This window comes from Suricata suricatta, chromosome 1 (assembly GCF_006229205.1).
Source record: "Suricata suricatta isolate VVHF042 chromosome 1, meerkat_22Aug2017_6uvM2_HiC, whole genome shotgun sequence".
NCBI classification, from domain to species: domain Eukaryota; kingdom Metazoa; phylum Chordata; class Mammalia; order Carnivora; family Herpestidae; genus Suricata; species Suricata suricatta.
In genome coordinates, this window is record NC_043700.1 from 184,893,173 (window position 1) to 184,918,758 (window position 25,586).

General features: G+C 43.1%; 1 long non-coding RNA gene across 4 annotated transcripts in view; it reads left to right on the forward strand.

Moving 5' to 3' along the window:
- Nucleotides 1-20,718, forward strand: part of LOC115286014 — a 40,940-nt gene extending 20,222 nt beyond the window's left edge. The window contains exons 3-4 of one of the 4 annotated variants that reach the window (XR_003905819.1): nucleotides 3,929-4,226; nucleotides 20,446-20,718. This is a non-coding gene — a long non-coding RNA (uncharacterized LOC115286014). Of the gene's footprint in view, nucleotides 1-3,928; nucleotides 4,227-5,476; nucleotides 5,512-6,112; nucleotides 6,255-8,541; nucleotides 8,579-20,445 lie in introns of those variants that run through there. The other 3 variants (XR_003905818.1, XR_003905821.1, XR_003905825.1) reach the window with 3 other exon arrangements.
- The last annotated feature ends 4,868 nt before the right edge of the window (nucleotides 20,719-25,586 follow it).

Here is a 25,586-nt window from a genome sequence, read left to right on the forward strand (position 1 = left end):
CCACTCCTGCTTTGCATCTAATGTCCTATGAAAACCAAACCACTTATAATTTTGGCACATGCAGAGTTCTTTATTCTTTAAATTCCCGTCTTATGTGGATTCTTGATTTGGCTCTATGCTGTTTATGGGAGTGCCCCTCTTCTCTCCTCCCATAGCATTCTATATACATCTCCACCATTGGCCTTCTTCATGCATCCGAATAATAAGAAACCCCCATATATATTACCATAGCGGTTGAAAATAGCTAAATGGATTTTCATATAATTTGGGCACTTAATGGAATGGTCTGTATTAAAATACAGACTATTCAGCAAATGTAAAATTCACTTAGGTGGGCCTTGGTGTCACTCCCAAACAGAGAGACAGCCATCATCCAGAGCAGCTAAAGCTGAGGTACCAGGAAAGAGACTGGGACTGCCACCTGGGGCAGGCATGCATTATGGGTGGCAGGTCTACTGATGGCTAGAGAAAAACACTGATGGCTTTAAATAAGAATCACAAATCAAAACTCAAAAAGATAGGTATTTTGAGTCGCAAATATGATTTGAAGCTGGGCTGCTTTCATAAGTATAACTTTTACTCAGAGTTGAGAAATGGTTTGGATCATCACTCCATAGACTAGCTAGTCCTATTTAACATGTCTGATGACTTCCTTTTTCTCATTAGTCAGTGACTTGGTCAAAGTCAGAGATGTTGTATGTTCTGTTCGCCATTACATTCCCCAAACTTAGCTGGAGGGGAAGGAATTAAAGTATCTGGTCTATGATTCATTTCTCTTTCAATTATCAGAGAACTTTTGAGGGAAAGAAAAAAAGGAAGAAAACCCAATCTAATGTTCTTTAAACATGCCAATAACTGGAAAAGAAAGACATGACATTTCCTAGAAGGGGGCCATTATTTACAGAATGCTCTTAGCAAGATGTCCCTGGTTTAGAATGACTTGTGGTAACCAAACCTAGAATCTATGGATTTATGTGGCATAATTTCCCAGAGAATGTCACATAAGTCGTACAAATATCAGAGAGTAAAAAATGGAACTATTTCCTAACCCAAACCTTCTCCTCGGGGTGCAGTAAACCACAAACCTTCCTTAGCAAATTTACCTATTAGTCTGGGCCAGAGATTACATATGTGGTACAGGAAGGAAAGACCTGGGAAGTTGTAGAGAAGGTCCCAGACCTCTCTCTGCTTTGTTTGGGCAACTAGATTGCTTGCATCTCTGAAATTATTAGTAAATCTTGGTGCTGTATAAGAACTTTGATCCTTTTTTTTAATAATTTTTTTAACTTTTTATTTATTTTTTATACAGAGAGAGACAGAGCATGAGAGGGGGAAGGGCAGAGAGAGGAGGAGACACAGAACCGGAAGCAGGCTCCAGGCTCTGAGCTAGCTGTCAGCACAGAGCCTGATGCGGGGCTCGAACCCACGAACGTGAGATCTGACCTGAGCCAAAGTCGGAGGCTTAACCGACTGAGCCACCCAGGCGCCCCAAGAACTTTGATCCTTAATAAGTCTGATTTGAGAATCCAATCCTCTATGTTAGCTAGGGTAGACATTTATTGATGTAGCTCAATAAATACTGACTAAACCAAGTACCTGGAGAGAATGCGCCTTCTTGTAAGTAAGTGAGTTCCCATTGCTGGAATTATTACAATTGGAGATGAAAGACAGTCTTTTCAAAGATGCCATCTAATGGAGTTCTGACGTTTGATGACTGCTTTTACTAGATTAAAGTTTAAAGGCCTCCAATGTTAATATTAATATTCCATATGTTAATACGCTATAACATAACGATCAGTCTTTGAAAGCTTCAGTGTCTGCACTCATATTTCACCCCAGACCTCAGTGCAATGAGAAGCAAACTTCAAAAAGAAAAAGTTCAACTTATATGGCTCCTGCAACCACAGACTTGACTTGCGAGACAGAGCCTAGAATTATTCATTCTTAACAAATCCATTAAAAAGAAGCCCTTGAGATAATTTTGGTATATTGATTCTATGATCTTTGTAATAACTCTGTGAGACGGTAAAAGTTGCAAGGCTATTTTTCTAATTAGGAAATAGACTCAGAGAGGAAAAATGATATTTCTAAACTCACACAGCGAATATTAATCAGAGCCGGGCCTCAAATGTAAGTGCTTGGCCTCCAGAGACCGTGCTCTGTCCTTCATGTTCTCCCACTACCTAGCTAGTTCTTTCACCTGTGTACAAAGAAGTAACCACAAGCTTCTCCGAAGCTCAATTTTCTCTTTTGCAAACATGGCAATAACAATTAGCCCCGCCTCACGTATAGAATTATGAACATTATGATAGCAAATTTGTACTTAGTACTCTGACAAAATTCTGAGCACCAAATAGTAATATAAAAATGATTCTATGTGTCTTTATCACACTTTATAATATCCTACCCCCTTCACATTCATTGCCTCATATTTACTCCAACCGATATTCAAGATGGATAGGATGGCACCAAAAACAATAAGATACCTAAGAATAAAGCTAACCAATGAGTAAAAGATCTGTACTCTGAAAACTTTGAAACCCTTATGAAAGAAACTGCCAAAGCAATCCTGAAAAAGAAAAATAAAATTAGAGGCATCATCGTTCCAGACTTCAAGCTATATTACAAAGCTGTAGTCATCAAGACAGTATGGTACTGGTACAAAAACAGACACAGAGATCAATGGAACAGAGAACCCAGAAATGGACCTGCAACTATATGGTCAACTCATCTTTGACAAAGCAGGAAAGAATATCTAATAAATAAAAGACAGTCTCTTCAGCAATGGACAATTCCAGGGTCATGCTAGTGCTAAGGACCTGGCGGTAAGTGAAACTAACAGGAGCCTTACTTGCAAAGAGATAGCATTTCACTGGGGAAACTCAATACATACATACATACATACATACATACATACATAAAAACACACAAAGTTTGGGGCACCTGAGTGGCTCAGGCGGTTAAGTGTCCAAGTTCAGCTTAGGTCATGATCTCACGGTTCATGGGTTCAAGCCCTGGGTTGTGCTCTGTACTGCCAGGTCAGAGCCTGGATCCTGCTTCCGATTCTGTGTCTCCCTCTCTCTCTGTACCTCCCCTGTTCATGCTCTGTCTCTCAAAAGTGAATAAACATTAAAAATATTTTTTTTAATGTAACCATGACTTAAAAAGTAAAATGAAATGCTTAAAGGTGAGGAACTGAAAGTAGAACTCCTTGAGTCACCTAAATGGTTCGGATGATTTAGTGGATTGAACACCTGACTCTTGATTCTGAATCAGGTCATGATCCCAATTCTTCCTCCCACTCTCTACCTCTGTCCCTTTCCCCTGCTCATATGCTTCCTGTCTCTAAAATTAAAAAAAAAAAAGAAGAGAATTCCTTATTGTCTGATTCTGAAACCCCATTTTAAACGCTACAAAGATTTTATAAAACAGCCAGAAATTTCACTTCCTCTCCTCTTGACAAATTTACAGTTTGTGAACATGTAGGGCTTTTTAAAATGTCATGTATATTATACAAAACCGAATGCATCTAGGAAGTAAGGCGTGTGACTACAGGCAGATCAAATGCAAAGAAACTTCATTCTCCAGGCAGCATGTGCAGAAATCACTCTTCAGTGGGAAAGCCAAGAGAGCTATGACCACCAATGAATTCCAAGCACATAATGCAGATACAGAGGTAGGGACCCTGTAGATGTTCTCTAAACCCTTGGCTTTATAAATAATTGCATTTCTGGCAGGAGTATAAACAGAAAGATAATAAAGCAATCTTGAATATTCCCCAATCCATGTAGCTGATGGTTTCCCCAAAAAATTCAGTTAACTAGAATTTCACTGTCTTCATTAGTAAAATAGAGATCAGAGTACCCATTAGATCTGCTGTGAGAAGAATTCCAGCTGATGCTAAGACCTATTCTTCCTTTCTGCCTAGGTGGAGAACTAGATTGCATTTCCCAGCCTCCTGTGCAATTTGGCGTGATCATGTGACTGGGTCTGAACCAATGGAATGTGAGTGGAAGTGATGTCAAGCTGAGCTCTGAAAACCTCCAGACTCTTCCATGTTCTCTTTCCTGAGGTTAGAGACCAATAATGATAACTTGGAGAGCCTTGGAAGCCACATGAGAGCTACTGTCAACCTAAGTCTCTGGAAGACTTCACGGAGGCAGAAACTGTCTCTCCACCACAAACCATCTCTGCTGACCTGGGACATCCACTCCTGCCAGACTCAGGTAAGAAGCACACAAGATTCCCTGTGTTTGAGCTACACTACATCAATTACTTTCTTTCGTGTTGCAACGTAGTCCACATAAACTAAGACAAACGTTAATGTATTCCACAATTGTTAAGGATTATTTTTCCTCAGTATCATTATTCTAAGCTTGGCTCTTCCCCAGTTTAATTTTTCATGACATATGTCAGCTTTAAAGTCAGCCTGTTCATTTTAATTATATGTTGCTCACAATAATGAAAATATCTCTTTGCTACCACTCTACAATCTCTCTCAAACTGTAGCCTCTATCGGGGCGATTCTAAGTCAAGGGAATCCAGTGGTTCCTAACACCAGTAATCCCAAATTTGGAATGATCTGCTGCAATAAGCAAGCTAGTCACACCTTGTGGGAAAAGGTGTTTTATGGAATTGGTTAGTTCCCATTCACAGCTAAGTACACGGAAACCCAGAGAAGTGTGTAATATGGTGTGATTTGGGAGCACCAGGGAGGCCTTCCCTTCTGGCATGTCTGCCATTTCCAGAGCATTGCTGGAGAAAGTAGTTTAAACTTTAAGCTGAATTTTTTATTTTTTATCTTTTAATTTTTTTTTAAGAGAGAGAAAATTTTAAGCAGGCTCCATGCTCAACGTGGACGCCAAAGTGAGGCTCATGACCCTGGGATCATGACCTGAGCCAAAACTGAATTGGACACTCAACCCACTCAGCCACCCAGGCATACCTACACTAAAATTTAAAACAAACAGCAACAACAACAATAAACATGGTGATTTGGACTGCTAAAGGGTATAGTAAGGGTTTTTAGTCTCTCCTATCTGAATTCATCTCAAATATCATTTTCAAATTATTGTTTGTAAAGCACCACTTTATCTCACTGTTTAAGAACTTGTGATGGCTTCCTATTTTCATATACCCTTTCTTTCAAGACTCCCCTTCAGGCTCTGGCCCCATTGCCTATAAATTCTCTCCCATGCTCTGCACTCACCAGTCTTCTGTGATGCTCATTCCACATCTAGTGAAGACAGCAACTAGTCTCTGCTTCTCTGTCATCTAAGTCTTGTTAACCCTTCCAGGCTCAGTCCATTCTGCCTAGACTATGATGAACATGTTTATGCCAAACACTCTGACTCACATCAATCTTGATTTCTGAAATCCATGGCCCTCCAGGTCAGTACAACAAACACTTCATTGTTCACTACTTGGTTTCATATGTTTTCCTCCTATTGTCCATGGTGGATTTTAAATTCTATAGGAAGAAAAAGTTCACAGTAAGAAACATCATAGTGGAGGTATCAAGGAGTGGGATTCTACTCAACAAACTTGGGAAATTTACTTGGAGTCCTCAGTTGTACATCATTAAAAATGACTTTAATAAAGAACTATCCAGCTTCTGCAATAAGTAAATGCACTTTGCATCCCCGGTTCACTAATTCAACAAAGACTCACTGGGTCTCTGCTAAATGCCACACATTATTCTAAAAGCTGAAGACTCAGGGATGATTTATCTTCTTCACAAAACGTTCTCATAGTTGTGGTGAATAAGCTTGCTCTGGAATGTAGTGAGTTCCCTATCATTAGCGGCATGCGAGCAGAAGCAAATGAAGTGTTTGTTGGAAGTGTTAGAAGTGTTTTAGTAAGGACTTCTATGCCAGAAGAGGCCTAAATAGACTGTCCTGTTAGGGATGGGGGCCACACCAACTTCCCACCTTCTGGAATCCAACCAGTAAGACAGGGTCTCAAGGGTCAATTTGCCTAAGTCAAACGGTAAGCAAGCTATAGATTCATGTATTGATTCGTTCAGCTTGTCACCAGCTAGACCCCAAGACCTGACATTTACTGTCCACCTGCTTTTGTACTCACTGACCTTTGTCCAAAATTTTTGCTTAAGGTCTTCCTTCCAGCTTACCTGCGAATTCAGGCAAATGAAACCCTGAAACCTCCCCTCAGGATGGAGACTTCCCTGACAAGACCCCCTACCATCCCATCCCAGCGTTTTGATCTAAACCCCTGACTAGTGCCTGCACAGATGGACCACGGAGTGACCTCTGGAATGATCTACCATTACTTTTCCCTCATTAGACTACTAAAATCACCCAAGGAGGAGCCTCAGCCTCATTTACACGTATGTTAATACAATGCATGCAGAGGCAAGTTTCCTTATGGGATATGTGCGACCTTACACCCACCTCTACATATAGTGACAAGGTTTCTCTATCTAAATATTCACCCTAACCTAAACAAAAGGAACCCATTCATCCTCTCTAGAGGAGCCATGGCTTTGATAGCCATTCGCTGTGATCTCCTTGTTTGTTGCAAATAAGTTTTCTCGGTTCAGCAACTCTTCCTGGTACGGTTTCTGACTCACCACTGGGTCAACTCATGTTGGCTGGGTTACAAACTCACACCGCTATAACAAAATATAACAGACTGGGCATCTTAAACAACATTTCTCACAGCTCTGAAGGCTGGAAGTCCAAGATCAAAGTGCTGGTTGATTCCCTTCCTAGAGAGGACCCTCTTTTTGGCTTGCAGACAGCTGCCTTCTCATTGTGTCCTTACATGTCAGAGAACAAGTTCAGACTTCTCCACCTCTTCATATAATGGTCCCATTCCCATCATGAGGGCAGTCTCCCCTCAGACCTAAACCTAATTACCTCACAATGATCCTACCTACAAATACCATCACATGGAGGCTTAGGCCCTCAACATATGAATTAAGATGGGCCGTGGTATAAAACCTTTCAGTCTCTAGTCTGTACTAACTGATGCAAATATTTGTATTAAGGTATTTATTAGTTACCCATGTAATAATTAAATACAGAGAAAAAAATTAATAGCCACACAAGCCTCAGATACTTGTTGGCAGAGTTCTCGCAAAATATGGGATGCTAGAATGTGGCTAGTCCTCAGGCTACCCACCTCCCACCTATAAAGAAACCTTAAGGGAGGTTGGTGGAGTGGAACGGTAGAGGTGAGCCTGGGGAACAGCCTCTGGGCAGCCTTTCCTAAGGGTCCACCTCAACCACTGAGTCACGCCTTCTCTCTGAAAAAAGAGGGACACTGCAAATGTTCTCCGGTTCCTTCTCCCATGGTTGCCGGACACAGGAAGCGGGCTCACCCGCAACACTGTCAATATCCTTTCAAACATGCAACAGTAAGATTTAATCTGTTGTCGCATCTAGCACAGCAGAGAACGCTGAGAAGCCATCAGACCATCCCCAGGCCAGAATGCGAGGCCCACAAGTCAGCGGATCTCATTGACCATCCACAGCTCACAGACCCGGCCCCACGAGACCTACAGAAACCTCCCCTTGCACACTGCACCCCCAGATCTTGTCATCATCACTCATCCTACATTCAGTCTTGCCCTGCGGGTTCTATGTTCCTGCCTCCGGGTCCTGAGCCTCTTCCGGAATACAGCTCCATCTCCCCCCAGCTCTGCCCCCACCGGCCACTCCAGAAAACGCTTCTCCCCCAGGGCCGGCCCTCTCAGCCTTTCCAAGTCTCACCCAACATCCAGTCCCATGCCTGTGAGAGCTCCCGCTTCAGAAACCAGGGCATGTGGGAGGAGCTTGGTAAATGTCTGCTGACCTTATCCTTTTGAACACTTAACGGTTGAGATGTGTCCATCTTTACCCCTGTGTTAATTCCTAATGGTAATAACATAATCATTCATTAACTGCTGCCTATGTTCAACATATATGCCAATGCATCCACATGAATTATGTTCTTCGACTCTCAAAACAGCCTTTATGGTAAATGTTTCTATTATCAGCCTCATTTTATAATGATTTTTTTAGAAGTTTACTTATTTTTGAGAGAGAGAGAGCAGGGGAGAGGCAGAGAAGGAGACAGAATCCCAAGCAGGCTCCGCATTGTCAGCACAGAGCTCAATGTGGGGTTTGAACTCACAGAACTGTGAGATCACGATCTGAGCCGAAATCAAGAGTCAGACACTTAATCGACCAAGCCACCCAGGCACCCCTATCAGCTGTATTTTATAAACCTGAAGACGTTGGGACCTTGAGCAAGCTCCCTCGCTGGTAAGAGATGGTAAGGGCTCAGTGTCGCTATTTGCCAAAGGGGGTGGCTTTCTACCATGGTTTTTAACAATACCTGGAAGATTATGGAAAACTTTCCTTTCATGTTCTGCTATTGATTCTGGAGTTTGTTCTCCTTGGAGGAGTCATCTTTGTCCTTGCACACTGAGTTCCAGTGGCCTGGACCTAGATGTGGAGGACAATTTCTGACTCCAACAGATTGGGAGGCCTTCAGTCAGTCCTGTAACCTCTATAATCTTGACTTTTCCATCTGCAGAGTGGGGATAACGCCATCAGATTTGCCTTTTCCTGCCGGCTTTCCAAAATGGTGGTGAAAATCCAGTGAGCTGCCGCACAGGAGAGCATTCTGGGAAAATAAAACAGATAACTCAGCATATGGCTGAGCATCAGAGTCACCCAGAGGGCTTGTGAAACCCAGATCGCTGGAGCCCACCTGCAGTTTCAGACTCAGAGTCAGGGGAGGGCCTGAGAATCAGTGTTTCCAACAAGGTCCCAGGTGCTGCTGCTGCTGCTGGCTTGTGGTCCCCCATTTTGTAGTATTATTACTACTTTACATTTTATTTATTTTTGAGAGACTGAGCACAATTGGGGGAGGGGAGGGAAAGGAGGAGACAGAACCAAGCAGGCTCCAGGCTCCGAGCTGTCAGCACAGAGCCTGCCACCGGGCTGGAACTCACAAACCGTGAGATCACAACCTGAGCCCAAGTCCGACACTTAACCAACTGAGGCACCCAGCCACCCCTTGAGGTTCCCATTTTGAGCGCCACTGTCCTGTGCTAACCCCGGCTCTAAAGGAAGTGGCCCAGGTGTGCTCCCAAAGTCATTTCCCTCCTGTGTCAAGCAGGGCAACGGTGCAGGCTGGGTTTCAGTCCCTATCAGCCATCCTAGGGACATCACAAACAAAGCCACAAAGGCAAGGGCACAGGAATGGTCCTTACTTCCTCAGAGAAGCTATTTGTCAGGTCAGGCTCTTGATGGCTTCATATGAGGGTCCGGGTGCCCAGCCGGGGATTCGTGGTGACCAGCACAAGACTTACAGGTTAAATTACAGCAGCCACCAAACAGGCGGGGACAGAGTCACAGCAGCGATGTCTGAGACACAATATTACGACAGCACGGACTGCAAGGCCAGAGAGAGCTGGCTCCAGGGCCCGCGTCCTGCGCGCAGGAACAAAAGTACTCCGAGCACTCCGGCAACCTCCCGGGGACGCTTCAGCCCAGATCTCCTGACAGCCTCTTAGGAATTTTCCCTTTTCGGGACGCTGGAGCCAGTCCCTCCTAATGCCTTTCTGAGTGTGTCTGTGGTTGATAACAGCGTAATTTGCCTCGGAACATGTCCTTTCCTTCTGTCCCTCTCATTCACCATTCAGTGCCTGCTGCAGGGGAGGGCGGGGCGGCGGGGGGGACCCTGCAGAGCAGGCTCTCTCTGCCTTCCTCCAGAGCCGGCTCTGGCCCAGGGGGCCAGCACAGGGGGGTGGGGGCCAGCGTACCGGCTGTCTGTCACCTGCCCCAGTCCTGTAAGTGGGTACCGAGTTCCCCGGTGAAGGGGGCACCTGGGCAGCCCCAGATACCCCGCTGTGGGCGCTCAGCAGCCACCATCCCGGGGAACAAGCCCTCTCTCCTCCCTCCTTTCCGCTACCGGGAGCCAGTGGGGCTCCTGGGGGACGCCCCTAGGTCACCTGATGCCTGGCGCCTGGAGCCTCCGTGGGAACCGGGAAGGGGAGGGGCCCTCCACCCAAGCGGCTTCTCCCGGATTCCTGCCTTCGAAGTTCTCCAGGGTGTCCCATCCACCCCCTCGCCTGCAGTAGTCTGGGCTCCTCAGATATGCGAGTGACTCATTTTCCATCCATCAGATGAGACTTAAATAAATAAAAAGGTACTTCGTGGGGCGGCTGGGCCTAATGATAAGCAATTATAGGAAGCCAAATGAAGGCAGTGCTTTGTGCGGGGCCTGTGAAATTGGTTAAGCAAAAAGAATAATGGCCCGTTTCAGTGATTCATCCCTTTGCTCATTTCAGAGGGAGCATTATCTCAGTTAAGTGATGCAATTAATATGAAAATGAGGGAATCATTGTTTAAGGAGATGAGAGGAAATCGGGGAGGGGGCCCGGATGCCACAGTGGGGAAGAATCCGGGCCACTGAGAGGGAAATTTGCATAGGTCAGTAGCAATGTGAAGCCTTGAGCACGTATTCAAAGCTTAGCTTGCATTGTAATACGTCGCCATTAAATTCTCATTATGGTGACCTGTGTCCAACACAATTCAATTTTTCAGGATCTTAATGATAAAAAGTTAATTACGTTAAGGTGAAAACCTTTTGTGCTGGGCCCTAAAATAAAACACAGAAAGGACACCTCAGGACCTCAGGACACTGCGCATAGGACCAGGAGGGCTTTAAATTACTGTTTTATTAACCGTAACATGATTTGCACGTTGATTTTTTGCGTGTGAGCTTTGCAGATCTTTTGTAACGAAGTCAAGAGTGATAAATAAGGTGTTTGTCTCTTCTCTTCACTTTTTTTCCTCCTTCTTGGTTCTCTGGTGGTATTCTTCCACTCAGCTGCAAGCAGACTGTATTCCAAGGACAGGTCGGCACCCTTGGACATGGAAAAGGAAGAGAACAGGGATCTGGGACCAAGTATGTGGCAGAGAGCACAGAGAATCAAGAGTCCCTGGGCCAGGACCTCATGCTGGGCTGTCACCAGCACCCTCTGTGACTTGGGTTTGGTGTTTTATAGCCAAGAGCTTTCAAGCAGAGCAGAGGAAGGGAACGTGGCCTGGTGTTTACAGCATAGAGCATCTACTATTTCTCTGCTCTGTGTCCTTGAGCCAAGCACCTAACCTCTCGAAGTGTCAGCATCTTTTTGGGCAAGAAATGGAGAACGTTGCCTACCTTGCCGGAGTTGTGAGGATTTGGAATCAAGTATCTAGCACATTTCATGCCAGTGGGGGGAGGGGGGGCACTGTTACTGATGCAGCTTTGGAGCTGTGGGGATCCAGAGCTGACAGCCAAGAAAGAATTCTTGAGAAATATTTGGTGCAAAAGGTGATTTTATTAAAGTGGGGGACAGGACCCAGGGGCAGAGCTGCACCGGGGCTGTGAAGAGTGACTGATTGCTTACCACGGAGTAGGGGGTGGCCGAGGCAAAGGGGAGGCCTCGAGAAGGGCTTTCATATGCTAAGGAGGACTCCTAAGATCCTGGGGGCCTTTCTAAGCTATGGTTGTTTGCCCTTTAGTGAGGCATTAACATTAACACCGGACAGTTGAGTTTATTGAAGGAATATTGTACTGTGCCTATCTCAAATATTTGTCAGCAGGCTGCAGGTTATAAAGAAATTTAATCATATTTATATTTTCATCTTCCCTTTGCTCTCCACATCACCATGGAGGGGAGAGGGGTATTAGGGCTTCAGGAAACTGAGTCTATGGGTTTCTGGAGGTTAGGCTATTGATAAGATTGCTTTTTTCTTGTAATTTACTGCGACATTTGTACACTGAGGATGTAAACCTGTGCTGTTAGTGTTAGACCCTACCCCCTCGGGTCAAACTGGACCCTAAAATACCAACCATTGTTTCACTCACCCACTCCCATTCTGGTGAATAATTAAAGGTTGAGCAACTGGGCCCTGGAAAGACCCTAAGAATGTAACTCCCCAATAATGAACATTGTGACCGTGGCCGAACGTTTAACTTGTTTTTCAAGATTTTGTTAACCAACCCCACCCTTTTAATAAGACCTGACCGAGGCAAAGTCCAAGGTGAGGTTAAAGTCACCTAGCCCCTAGACACCTAGACTTAGGTGTCTAACTAGGATTAGTCATTTTAAAAGATTAAGAACTTTAAAATAATAGATTTCCACCAAAACTAACATCTGTGTATTACAATATAACTGGCTACAATGGAATGCTGTAAATTGTCATTGGTTAACTACTTGATGACCCGGCTTGTCTTGCCAAAACCCTTAAAATCCCTCAGCTCCTGGTGGGCGGGGCTCACTTCAAGGACTTCCAGCTACTCCAGAGGGGCCGTTTGGCTGAACTAAAATACACCCATTAACCAATTCTGTTTGTGTTCGTGGATTCTACTCTCAGTGACTCGAATTGGGAAAAAACAATTAGAACCTACACTTCAAGAGCAGCAAGAATACAGTAAACATCACTTCCCCTCCCAAGATGAGCCTCCCTTTCTTCCATTGTGAAGCCAGGGAGTGAATCTTGATTTTAAGATCCAGACAAAATAGAAAAGTAGCAAAGACCGCTGTTCCCCAGCTCCCTGCACCCCCACATAATGCAATCCTGGCAACTCCCGAAATAGGGAAAGGAAGGTTGACAGACGTCTGGAACTTGGGGAACATCTAGAAGAACCGAAGGAGCTGGAGAAGATGAGTGGGCCCCCTGGAGACAGAGTGCGGTGGGCATCCCAGAGGAAAAGATGTTCAGGGCAGACTGTTTGGCCGAGGAAGAGGGTGTGACCTTCAAAAACCTGGGCAACAAGGGCCACCTCCCTACCTCAATATGACCCCACCTGGAAACTTCCCAGAAGACCATTCACGAACCTTCCCGCCATGAACAATGGACATGTCCTCACCCGGAACAAGGAATTAACACAAAAAACCTACCCTGTAGGGACATACCAACACTCCATACCCCCGTCCCCCTAGCCAACTTCATAAAAACGCCCCATCCCACCCCCGGGCACAACTTCTCTGGCCCCTTCTGTCCGGACCAGGGAACCGCGCCCAAGAGCACTCCCAATAAAGGCCTTTTACATTTATTTCTGACCTCAGTTTTCTGCATTGTCTCTGCGGCCTTACACAGACCAATGCAAGGCAAAAGTAAATAGGGTAGCATCCAAATGGCACATGGGCCACCGGAAGTGGGAATATTGAACTACATCTGCAGGGCTCACCAAAGTCTTCTTCCTCTCACACCTCCAAACTCCAAAGCCAGGTATTTGCAACTGAGAGAGAAGAAAAGCTCAAAGAGAATCAATGCCAGGGCAGAGGTAGGGGTTATAACTGAAATGTGACCCTCTTTTCTAGAGGAAACTCATCAAGAGAAGCGATGACCAAGACCTGGAATTTAACTTTTAATGCTGACAAAAAAAAAAAAAAAATCAGCTTAGAGGGGGAAAAAGCACAATATCCAAAGAGTAAAACCACCCTGGTAATAATAGTAAAAACCTACACATCACTGAGCCTATGGAAAGGTTCTACATGCTGCAATCATCAGTCTCTTTAATCCTCACAACTACTCTTTATATCGATTTTAAATATGAAAGAAGAAAAGCACAAAGAGGTTAAATGATTTGTCCAAGATCACACAGCTGGCCTTGGGCAGTACTGGGCTTTGAAGGTAAGCAGTCTGGTTCCAATGCCTGTGCGTTTACCGCCACACTTTACTGCATTTCAGACAGAAATACAACAAACTAAATTATCTGTGCCAGATGAAGAAATTTAATATATCAGATAAAACTAAAATTAAAGAACAGTTTATTAAATGTCCCCAAAGAGATAAGGAGGATATCCAAGACATAAACCAGGAACACAAAATTCACTATCAAAAGATAACTCAATAAAAACCCTATGCATGAAAAACATGATTTGTAGTTGAAATAAAGAATTCAATAGATGGATGGATTAACAGAATAAATATGGCTCAAAATAAATCAATAAATTGAAAAGTGAAATCAAAGATGCTACCGATGGGAATGCCTGGGTGGCTCAGTCAGTTCCGTGTCTGATTTCGGCTCATGTCATGATCTCACAGTTCATGGGTTTGAGTCCCATGTCAGCCTCTGTGCTGACAGCTAGCTCAGAGCCTGGAGCCTGCTTCAAATTCTGTGTCTCCCTCTCTCTCTGACCCTCCCCTGCTCACGCTGTCTCTCTCTCTCTCTCAAAAATAAATAAAAGACAAAAAATTTTACAAAAAAAAGAGATGCTACCAATGGCATCAGGAAGAGATAAAGGGATAAAAACCATGAAAGAAAGTCTGTCAATCTTATAAGCATACACACAGTAGGAGCCTAGGAAGAGAAAACATATTAGGGAGAAAATACACAAATAAACGACTGATAACTTGTTCAAATTAGAGAAACCTAAGCGATTGAAAATTTATAGAATCCAAACTTACAACAGACCACCCATACTTAAACTCAAAAAAGAGAATAATAACATCAATAAACACTTGAAAAATGACTTAAAAGCTTCCAGAGAAAAAGGTCACCTACATTGGAACAAAGATCCAAGTCACATCTGATTTCTCAGAAGCAAGACAAATGCACGGAAAAACTCTGAAGCCAAAATTTTACATCTATCTAAACTTCTGTTTGAATGCCAAAGTATTTTCAGGTGCATGGGACCGCACCTGAATTACCACACAAAGATTCTCTTTGTTTTTTTGGGGTTTTTTTTTTTTGTACTCATGCATTTACTTTATTTTTTTTTATTTTATTTAAATACATTAGTTAAGATATGGTATAATAATAACTTCAGGAGTAGAATTTAGTGATTCATCATTTGCATATAACACCCAATGCTCATCCCAACAAGTGCCCTTCTTAATGCTCATCACCCCCTTGGACCATCCCCCACCCCCATACGCCTCCAGTAGTAACCCTCAGTTTGTTCTCTGTATTTAAGTCTCTTATGGCTTACCTCTCATTCTATTTTTACCTTATTTTGCCTTCCTTTCCCCTTTGTTCACCTGTTGTGTTTCTTAAATTCCACATAAGAGTGAAATCATATGGTATTTGTCCTTCTCTGGCTGACTTATTTTACTTAGCATAATACACTCTATGTCCATACCCACTGACCGTTAAAGTACGGGTGGTCTGTTGTAAGTTTGGATTCTATAAATTTTCAATCGCTTAGGTTTCTCTAATTTGAACAAGTTATCAGTCGTTTATTTGTGTATTTTCTCCCTAATATGTTTTCTCTTCCTAGGCTCCTACTGTGTGTATGCTTATAGGTGGCAAATGGCAAGATTTCATTTTTTTTTGATTGCTAAGTAACATTGCTAAGTAAGTAAGATGTTTATAACACATCTTCTTTATCGATTCATCAATCAATGGATATTTAGGCTCTTTCCATAATCTGGGTATTGTTGATACTCCTGCTCTAAACATGGTGGTGCATGGATAAATACTTAGTAGTGCAATTGCTGGGCTACAGGGTAGCTCTATTTCTAATATTTTGAGGAACCTCCATACTGCTCTCCAGAGTCACTACACCAGCTTGCATTCCCACCAACAGCGCAAAAGGGTTCTTCTTTCTCTACATTCTTGCCAACATCTGCTGTTTGAGAAACAGGTATGAGGCAGTATCTCATTATGGTCTTGATTTGTATTTCCCTGATGATAAGTGATGTTGAGCATCTTTTCATGTGTCTGTTAGCCATCTGGATGTTTTCTTTGGAGAAATACAAAGATTCTCTTTGAAACATACTTAGAGAAGTTCTATGTGAAAAGAAATAAAACTTTACAAGATATGGGTTGTATAATAAGCTACAAAAAAACAAACAAAACCAGGAAATATGGCTGAAAGATATCTGGAAATGTGTAATAACTACATTAAATAGTAAGAGATTAAAGTCACTTCTTGAAAGGCAGAGACACATGGATTGGCTTAAAAAACAAGATCTAGTCAGGGTGCCTGGGTGGCTCAGTCAGTTAAAGTCCTGACTCTTGATTTCAGCTCAGGTCATGATTTCATAGTTTTGGGGACTGATCACTCTGCGTGGGATCAAGCACTGACAGCATAGAGCCTTCTTTGGATTCTCTCTCTCTCTTTCAAAATAAATAAATAAACTTAAAAAAAAACAACACTCCATAATTTGCTGTGTACAACAGACCCACTTACAGGACTATTTCAAAAAGTTGAAAATAAATAAATGAATGAGCTGTAGCAGGCAAATGTGAAGTGGAATGACAATTTTGATACTGAGAAACTAAATAAATAAATAAAGTAGGAGGCAAAAAGAAATGAGAAGGGGATAAAGGATAACACTATATTTTACAAAAAGAAACACTATGTCAAGAAGCTAGAGAAGTCATGAATGAACATATCTGTCCCCAAAAATATGGCATTTAAAACTCTGTTGATTTTAATGTTATATGTTTAGGTTCTTGCGTCCTGGAGATAGTAATAAAGTCCCCAAATGCCACCCCTATGTCCTACATTGTTTCATTAATCCTGCCCACACCTTCATTAAAGTCTCTCCAATTGAACTATCTGAGATGAATTCTGTTTCTAACCAGACCTTAACTGATCTCACTTTACAGTTTACAACCTTCTGCAAACAAAAGTCTATGTTTGTATCAAGAAGAGGGCAGGGAAAAAACCATAATATATAGGTTCTGGAGTCTGACTTAGCAGGTATGAGGAGTCTGAGCTCCACTGCATACCATTTGCATGACCCTAGGAAAAAGCGCCCAAATTCTCTGAGCCACAGTTTCCACAAATATAAATATTATGCGGTAATGCCTGCTACATGATATTTTCTGAGTATTCCCAACATAGCAATCACTCAATACATTTTGGTGATGATCGAAATGCTTGAAGTGGTAATATTAATACTAACGCTGATGGCAGTGCTGACAGTAACAGAAATTGTGGTTCTTGGTATTATTATTGGGCTTTTTATAGTGCAAATAGTCCTCCGTGGTCAATAACACTAAGTGCATAAAAGCAAGAGATATATTCTTTCTTCAATAGTAAGAAAACCCAATTTATAATTCTGATATTTTGATGATGGTGCAAAACACCCATAGTTACCTACCCTGATGTACTGTTAATCTACCCTTGAGGTGAAATATTTAATATATGAAACAACACACCTGGTAGATCTTACTCTGAATACACTCAGATGAGGTTTCACAGAGTCAGTTACCCTAGATGACACCCGGATTGAGGAGGAGAGAGGGGAGAATGCCAAGATCTGGATAACAATGGATCAAAGAGAGAAAGCAGGAGGAAGGATATTGTTCGTCAAACAAGAGAACTGATAACATTTGGAGGGTAGAAAGGGGATATGCAAACATGACAGGCAGTAAAAAACCAACAAGACTCAGGAAATCAAAAGGATGAGGTGAGGAATCAGGAACCCAGGAAAGGTCAAAATAGGAGGAGACTGAAATTGAAGCATCCTCCTGTCCCCATCCGGAAGCCACTTAGATTCTTCCTGGTGGGACACAACACTCCAGAATCCGTTTGTAAGCCTCAGAGATTCGTGACTAAGAAAAGTATACAAAAATAGTAGTCCCAGTCTCATGAATGAATATAGCCTATCTTCAGCCAGTGTGACTCATTTTACAGATCAAAACATTCTTAAAGATTCACACATACAATACCAGTGACTCCCAAGCATGGCTTAGCATATAGTCACCTGGGCAACCTGTCAAAGCACACATTCCCAGATAAGAAAGCTCTGGAATAAGAGTCCAGGAATCAGTATCTTCAACAAGTGGTCCAGATCATTCTTCTGAAGCCAGACAGGAAGATGAGTGTAGGGCATAAGCAATGTGTGGAAACCCCGTTCTGTAGAACCCCAAGTGTCCATCTCTCCAACAAGTGCAACGCTCAATATGGTTGTTTGCTTATTGACTTTCTTGGGATATTGGGATGTCCTATGAACACATTTCTTCATAAAATAAGTGTTTATTGCATATCTACTATGGGCATGAATGAAAAATAAGGCCATTCCTGACCTCCCTCAAAGAATTCAAAATGTAGAGAAGTTCAGGCCTGGGCACCATGAACTATAACACAAAGTCAAGTAACTTAAGCACTGTAAGGAATTAGAGCAACAGAAAAGAAAGGAACTATTGATTTTGACTGGGGGTAATCAGGGAAGACCCCATCAGAGAGGGCAACATTTAAACTGAATCTTAGGTGCGGCTGGGTGGCTCAGTCGGTTAAGCCTCCGATTTCGGCTTAGGTCAGATCTCAGGTTCGCGGGTTCAAGCCCCGCATCAGGCTCTGTGCTGACAGCTAGCTCAGAGCCTGGAGCCTGCTTCCAGTTCTGTGTCTTCTCTCTCTGCCCTTCTCCCTCTCATGCTCTGTCTCTCTCTGTATCAAAAATAAATAAAACATTTAAAAAAAAGTTTAAACTGAACCTTAAAAAAATGAGCAGAATGTGAATTATAGAGGAAAGAAGGAGAAGTGCTCTGTGCTGAAGGAACAGCACAAGCAAATGCTTGGACAGGTGAGAAGACAGAAGGCACGTTTAGCTAATAACGAGTAGCCCAGTGTTCTCACAATATCCAGGGTACATCTTCTGGGACCAGATTATCAAAGGCTCTGAGTATCTCCCAAGGATGTTGCATCTTTGGTAATAGGCTGTGGGGAGGCAGTAAAGATCTTTAAGGAAGACAGCAGACACGATTTAAGCCTTGTTATAGGAAGATGACTCTACCGAAGTGTACATCAAATATTCCAGTGGCAAAGGACTAGAAGTGGGGTTGTAATGGTCCGAATAAGAAAGAGTGAGTCTTAACCAGCGCAATAACACTGCATGTGGGGAGAAAGGGGGTGTGACAGCCCTAATCTCAGCGACATCACTTACTGAATGCTTCTCCTTGGGCAACGCATGACTCTCTCTGGGTCTCAGTTTCCCCCTCTGTAAAAGAAGATTAATAATTACCTACTAGGTCTCCTTCCCTGGATTTTTATGGGAAGTATAATACCAAAATCACGTCAAGTGCATTCCAAGGATAGGAGTTGTTAATGTTAATGGTCATGATAAGGTTTCTATCTGTGGAAAAGCAAGCAGTCAGAGGGAAGTATGAAATGGCCACACTGAGGATTGCAGGCAGGCCTTGCCCTTTTCTTCCGCACTTCCCCACTTAAGCTGTTTGAAGTTCTTAAGGAGTCCCCTAACCCACAATTCCAACCAATTGTAAATCAGCTTTGTCTTGCTCATTCAGGACTCTAGCCCTTTGTGGCACTGGTGCATTTTAGCTCACTTCGCTACCCAGGAGGCACATTCCAGCAGCTGGCCATAGTTAGAAAGTAACAGAAAGGCCCACCTCTCACCTGAAGCTTAATGCCTGTAGGCAAGGGAGAGAATGCTACAGATTTACTTATTAAGCAGATGGGCCATCTTCCCTGACAGGAGGAAAAGAAGTAACACAAAATGTAGATCCTTGGGGACAGGACTAGGGCCACTATGCTGAATGTGCATTTCATTCTTTTCTTGCAGAGGTGGCAATAGGAGGTGACACTATTCACGATTTTAAGTGATGTATTTGGCTTCAGCGTGCGACCATAAGGAGCCTTCAGCAGGAATCCCTATGGAATTCTCCACTTGCCCTCAATTCATTTTTTTCTCCCTCATCTGTCCCTAAAACCCCTGCTAGACCTCTCTCCTAAGGCCTAGTCCTGATCAGACATTTGCGTATAAATATGAAGAAACATCAGGTCCCAAATACTCCCTACCATGATTTTTGACCCCCAAATCTGCTTCTTCTTTGTCACCTCTACAAAAAGCCCATAGAAACCCACTCTCCCCAAGTCCACCTGCCCATCAGGTTCTCCCCCAAGCCCAAGCTGATGTGCACCGCAGGAACTGGGCCAAGACAAAAGTCTTGACTCACACCCACTTGCTTCTTTTTTAAAATGTTTTATTTGGGTACACTTACCATACAATGCTACGTTAGTTTCAGATGTACAGAATAGTGATTTGACAAGTGTATACATTATTCTGTGCTCACCATAAGTGTTGCGTACCTACTTTCAGTGTACTACCTAACCTCTTTGCCACACAACAGAATCCCTTGGGTAACATCAAGGTCAAAAAGGAGTCAAGTGGGTTCCAACTAGCCCTGAATCAGACCTGATTCTAAAACTACGAAGACGAAAAGCTAGGTAATGGCCAACTGATTTATAGAGAGACCAGAAAACCATGATATTAATTAGGATCATTATATCCCTTAATAATGAGATTCAGTTGACTTATATCCAGTTACAGGTGCCTGTCTTTCGCTCTGCATTGTTAATTGTACTTACTCATTTTTACAGTTGCTAAATTATAAGATATGCTATAGTTGTGACAGAGAAAGAGGGATTTATGTGTGTTCAGTGCTAGGCTGTGTGATAGAACGTAAAATTGAAAGTGTTAAAAAGCCCACGAGAAGGCCAATGTTATTCTCCCCGATGCGCAGGCCTCAGATCCCGAGATAAGAAATCCTCCACAAAGGAGAAGGCCGGGACCGCCATCTTCCTCTGGAGCCATTGCAACCAGGCTTCAGCCTAAGGCTCGGGTCTCCTAAAGCAGTTTGCAATTACAGAGTGGCTCCGAATCTGTGTCACAAACACCCCCCAGGAGACCCACGCCGTCTTCACTACCCAGATGGGGCAGTGAGAGAGCTGTCTTCGAAGACCAAAATTATCACCATCACCATCGTTAATTTTCTCCAACATGCTGTGTAACCTTGAGCAAGTCCCTAATAAACTTGACGCACCATTTCTGGTCCGTGGCATGTGAGTCGGCATAGCTTGTACCCCCATCACACAGGACCTCACACACAGAAAGTGCCCAGGTCATATCGGCTCCTGGTGGTACCAATCAGAGCAGTGTGTGGAACCAAAACTTACCCAGACTCAAATCTTCTACCCAACCAAAGAATCCCCTACCTTCGTGCAGTTTCCATCTCCTAGGCAAGCGTCACCTGTTTCATTTAGCAAGGAAGATCGACACAGGCAAAGAGTTCACCCCTCAGATAGAGCCCTCTCTGCTCCATACAGGAAAGGGACCCTGCCTCACCAGCCCTGAGTATGTTGTAGACTGTCTCTCATTAATCAGCTGCACACACATATACATACAGCATATATGCAGAGACCATGACACTGGAGAAAGGGCACCGTAACAGCTTAATAAGACTCCCCCTTGTGAAAGATGGTGTGTTTTTGTTTTAGAAGAAACAGTGGACAAAATATTTCAGCTAGGGGTGAGACCCCAGGGAACATGCACAACTGAAAATAGATGCTTTCTCTGCTCTCTTCTAAAAAAGATAGATTTTTCTGGCTGCCGGAACTTTATTTTGTTGAATTCCTAGGTGTCTTGGCTCTATAAATCCAGGGACACAACCTAGGAGGAAGAATTTGCTCTGCCTAATAAAGAGATGGAGAATTTGGAGTTTCCCCAAAGAAAACCTAGGAAAGAAAATCCATAGACAGTATGGAGGCTTCACCTTGGAGACAGAAGGGAGAGGAGAGAGTTCCAGAAGTGATGAGGATTCGGCGAGTGACACTCCCTCTCTGGTATCGGGACAGACAGTGGGAGAGCGTGAGGCGGGGTGAGAAAAAACCCTTACGGACTCACGTGAAATCTACAAAATATGTAGCAGGGCCAAATTAAAATAGGTTCAGTGAGGCCTTTCCACAGCTTAACTAATCAACAATAATTTATAAATTAATGCTCTGATAGTTTATCCATTCTAAGATGCACATTTTTTTTTGCACACTTTAATATCTTTGCAGGTCAGGATTCACCTTACAACTGATGGGTGTAACTAGTAATTGACAATCTTGGGGCTTTTCTGTCTTTTGGATAAGAATAGTGTGTCTTGCAATCAGTTACATCTAAGATTTTTTGAAATATGGTGGTTTCCTCAATAGATGCACAGGGGCACCTGGGTGGCTCAGTTGAGTGAGCATCTGACTCTTGATTTCAGCTCAGGTCATGAGCTCACGGCTTTGTGGGTTCAAGCCCCACATCAGGCTCTGCACTGAGAGTACAGAGCCTGCTTGGGATGCTCGATCTCCCTTCCTCTCTCTGCCCCTCCCCAAAATAAATAAATAAACTTAAAAAAATAGATGTACCAAAAACTTCAACTCTCCACACCACAGTTCACAAATACTGACATTATCATGGCCCTCGGGGTTATCAGGCAAGATCCTGGCCAGCTAAGACAAGCTCTGTTAATTTTTCATTTAAACTGACATCTCTCAGAGTTCAGAGAGTTCTTATCTGATCTCTAACATGTGATAGAGCACAGAGCAGAGGCAAATTTAATTTTACCTGACACCTTTGCCATGAGCTGATTAGCCAGCTGACAATGCGCTTTGATTAACTCACTGGGTCATTAATATTTTGAATGTTTCCATTTTTGGATCACCACAAGGAGGGGCAACTCAGAGCACTGCTCCCCTGTAAATGAGTAATTTTAAATCCACTTATTATGTTCTCCCTCTGCAAAACTCACTGTCTGTTCTTCCCATTCAAGTAAGGAAACATACATGAGTTTCATTTGACATTTTTCTTCTCCAAGAGACTTGAGTTTCCGACTTCTTCTTTGCTTTGTGGAGACTCTGGAGACAAAATGTCCCACCCAAGGTCTTTTAGAAGACGGAGGAGCACTGCATGAGTCCCTTCCTCAATGATGCTACAGACCTTTAGTAAAAACCCCCAGACACACAGCACACACACACACACACACCCTCACTATACACATGCTCACAAACACATTTTTTGTTAAGGATCACGATTTTTGTATCTAGATATAGAGACAAAACACCCGATGTACGTGGTTGAGGGAACTGCTGGCATCTGTGATGCACCAACATTAACTAGAGTCATTCACGTACTGCCAGAGACCCGCTGCGGCTGGTCCAGGGCTCCCTGAAGGGGTAGCGGCGGACGCGAAAATGGATCGAGAGAGATTCAGGCAGTTTCTTTCTTTCTTGGCATCATCTCCCTGGCATCATCTTCTTGGCATCATCTTCTTCCTTGCCAGGTTTTAGGCCTTTATTTATAGACTTACGACATCAAAAAGTGGAATTTTTACAAATAATTCTCAGTGACAAGGATGCTTTGAAAAGGGTGCAGAAACAGGTTTTACAGAGGCATTTTTTCAGAACTACTCTAATTACAATGAGGTAATTTACACATCATAGAATAACAGGATATTCTCAGTGAAAAGCAGATAACATACATATTTGTTTGAACCGCTAGTAAATCTTACAACTAAGAAGATAGCAGGATGTTTTCAGTGAGAAGCAGACAGCAAACACATTGGTTTATAACAATAACCCTAAGATTCAGGCATAAACAGGGCTAGGAGGCATTCTATTTGGCTCACAAGGGGAAGAATATAAGTAAACCTTTTGTCAACCTTGTTCTTTGATGTTGAGAGTGTAAACGCCATAGGCACCCTAGATGAGCCGGCCGTTGTGTATGAGTTTAAGTTGTAACTACTCTTACCCATCCTCACAATGGGCATCAAATTAGCATATGTATGCGCAGTAACTTATGTCTGGCTCTTGTTTGTTTCTTATTCTTAAATTAGGCCTTTTCTCCGGGCCAGGGTAAACATTATTCTTGTGTTCTTTAACCCCTTTTATTATCCATGTCTTAAGTTTGTCAAGCTCAATAAAAGAGCCTTTCGACAAACATCTGCAGTGCTTTGTTTAACTTCCTCTTCATAGAGGTGGGAATATGCTTCCTCCCATGAGGTTTCTGGGGAATATCGGTCTGATCTGGAACATTGTGAGGCCTAATCAATAGCAACAGGCTTAATTTTACATGAGCATCAGTAGCAGAAGGAGATGCCAGTTTCCGTCACTCGTGGCAAGAGCCGTGCAACGTCTGCCATTTCCTTCCTGTGACCTTGTCATCCAGCAAGGCCAGTGCGGCTCCCAGCAAAATGTACAAAGGTTTAAAAAGATGGGCCAAACAGAGAAAGGGGGCTCCAAGAATTTTTGTTGAGGAGCACCTGGGTGGCTCAGTTGGCTTAGCGTCTGACTTCAGCTCAGGTCATGATCTCATGGTTTGTGGGTTCAAGCCCCATATTGGGCTTTGCACTGCTTCGGATTCTGTGACTCACTCCCTCTCTGCTCCTCCCTTGCTCTCTCTTTCTCTCTCTCAAAAATAAACATTTAAAACATTTTTATGAAAGCAATTTTTGCTGAAACTTGTTATTTGGGTGACTAAGACTGGAGCAGCAGTAGCAAGACTCTACGATGACTTGCTACGCTCCATACAGTATCACTAACAGCCTCTAAGGAAGGATCTGTGGTCTCAGAGGCTATGCAATGGGCCTGCGGTCACAAGATCAGCAGACACAAAGTCTGGGAATCAGACCCAAGACCATTTATTGTCAAAGTGCTAGCTCTTTCCCATGGCCAACCGGCTTGTCATCATCAGCCATCGTGTCCCTTTTCCAGGGCCCGAGCTTCCCTGCTCTCTCCATCAGCCCAGCTTCTCAGAAGGAGACTATGGCAGCGTTGCCAACCTCCAGGTGGTGAGTAACCTTCTCGCTTTGCATCTAACCTTCTGCTCCCCATTCAGTGCTGACAGGTAGGAACAGTCCTTCCTTTCTGAAAATGTCACTGAGCCATCTTCAAGGGGAAAAAGGCGACGCTGACATTCTACTTGTCCTGTGACTCCCTGGAGAACGTTTAATCCCCGTGACCTTCTGGCTATTTAAAAAGAGCCAATCCCTAAACCCTGTCAGTTGGTGACAGCGAGCATTTTGTCTAATGGGCCCGAGGGTGGGCACAGTATGCAATGGGGAAGGGTAACATCTGGCCGGTGTTTAAAAAGCAAATGGGGCTTCTCAATGATTATTATTCATCAACGGTATTTAAAGGCATGTTTCGTCTGCACTGTTGTTTATGGAGAAAAACAAATCCCAAGCACAGATATTCAAAATCCTCACTGTTTTTACGTTGAGCTGGCAAGATGCTGCTTTCTGCTGAAGAATCGGACAAACTTCAATTTGGTTTTTGAGACACCAAAAATGGAATATTATGGTATTATTAAGGAACATTAAAGCATAATAGCCGTGGAACATTAATAACTACCACTTATTAAGCCAGACAATGATTTCGGTGATTTGCACATCCTCATCATAACTCTCTATATGTAAAACCATTCCCCATTTTACAAAAGTTTCACTAAAGTTGTACACTAACTTTAGTAACTTTTACCAGCATTTAACACTGACATGACAACAAGCTCCATTTCATGTTTTCTAGTATTTTCTTTGTATTCCTTTGTATTGTACAGAAGTATCAGTCTATAATGGATTAGAAATTAAATAACGATTTGTCTTTCACCACAGATGGCTTCAGAAGCACTCTTCCAAAAAATCCAACACACACGTGAGCATGCGTGTGCACGCGTACACACACACACAGACACACACACACACAAAACAAACCACACAAACAAATTCTTGCTCTGAATGAAGGGTCAAATTGATAGGAGAAGAAAATAGGTTCAAATGATTTTAACTTGCCATTTAATGATTAGTTATCCTTCATCAACATGGTAGGCCTCCAGGGCATCTGATGGAGCCCC